Source organism: Nematolebias whitei, chromosome 12, assembly GCF_014905685.2.
Source record: "Nematolebias whitei isolate Nwh7 chromosome 12, NemWhi1, whole genome shotgun sequence".
Lineage (NCBI taxonomy): Eukaryota > Metazoa > Chordata > Actinopteri > Cyprinodontiformes > Rivulidae > Nematolebias > Nematolebias whitei.
Window position 1 is genome coordinate 47687552 of NC_056509.1, and position 374 is coordinate 47687925.

Genomic DNA, 374 nt, shown 5'->3' on the forward strand with positions numbered 1-374 from the left:
GTCGTCCGTGAGTCCTAAATGAGTCCATATGTCCTTCGTGAGTCCTACATGAGTCCATCTGCCTTTTGTGAGTCGTACATGAGTCCATCTGTCCTTTGTGAGTCCTAAATGAGTCCATCTGTCCTTGGTGAGTCCTAAATGAGTCCATCAGTCCTTCGTGAGCCCATCTGCCCTTCATGAGTCCTACATGAGTCCATCTGCCCTTCGTGAGTCCTACATGAGTCCATCTGCCCTTCGTGAGTCATAAATGAGTCCATCTGTCTTACGTTAGTCCTAAATGAGTTCATCTGTCCTTCGTGAGACCTAAATGAATCCATCTGTCCTTCATGAGTCCTAAATGAGTCCATCTGTCCTCCATGAGTCATTAATGAGTC

The 374-nt window shown here is 46.5% G+C and overlaps 1 protein-coding gene across 1 annotated transcript in view; it reads right to left on the minus strand.

Moving 5' to 3' along the window:
* Positions 1-374, minus strand: part of arid1b (AT rich interactive domain 1B (SWI1-like)) — a 23184-nt gene that overhangs the window by 5020 nt on the left and 17790 nt on the right. The window lies entirely within an intron of this gene.